The following is an 879-nucleotide window of genomic DNA, read 5'->3' as shown; positions in this document are numbered from 1 at the left end:
TATGAGGCCATGCCACATAAAACAACGGAGAGTGCTATCCCACACAAAGGAGAGTGTCTTCTCACCTTGCAACCAGAAAGAATGTAGGAGAATAACACAAAGAAGATTGTCTTTCTACCTTTCCTATATTTACACCACAACTCCGAGCAAGTGGGATAAAACCATCATCCTTGTCCGGTGGCGATGCCTTATCAACAACGCACGCGGGACAAAATCCACATCCTTTTCACGCAAGCAGGACAAAACTCACGTCCTTGCCAATCCGGTCATCATATCACATTTACAATTATAATCACAATCTCAACCAATTTCAGAAGATATAACTCATCATAACCCATTCATTTATTAAAGTAATCAACCTCATCAATTTGTGAGCGGGACTATGCCGCCGCCCTCACCATGGGCGAAACGAATCACCATCCCGACAATATTAAAATCTTTCATTTAACAAAGTTTTATCAATTAACTTCAAATTCATCTTAAGTTTAAAACTTTTTCTAAAAAGACTCAAAAATCATTTAATTTTTCCAAGCATAATCTTAATTAAAAACATAATCATTTATTCAATTTGAAGCAGATTCTTATAAAATTTTCGGCATAAACTCTGCTAAAATTCAAACTTTTCCACCTTTCAAGGGTCCTATCCAACCAAACATCTCTCAACCCTTCTTTGTAACACCCTATCACATAGAGCTTTTGGTGCACGAAATCACAATCACACTTTTGCAATTCCGCACAACTAACCAGCAAGTATACTGGGTCGTCCAAGTAATACCTTACGTGAGTAAGGGTCGATCCCACGGAGATTGTCGGCTTGAAACAAGCTATGGTTATCTTGTAATTCTTAGTCAGGATATTAGTAATGATTCTTAGTTTTAA

Source organism: Arachis ipaensis, chromosome B5, assembly GCF_059453495.1.
Source record: "Arachis ipaensis isolate K30076 ecotype BB chromosome B5, ASM5945349v1, whole genome shotgun sequence".
In the NCBI taxonomy this organism is placed as follows: Eukaryota; Viridiplantae; Streptophyta; class Magnoliopsida; order Fabales; family Fabaceae; genus Arachis; species Arachis ipaensis.
This window is presented reverse-complemented; position numbering follows the sequence as displayed.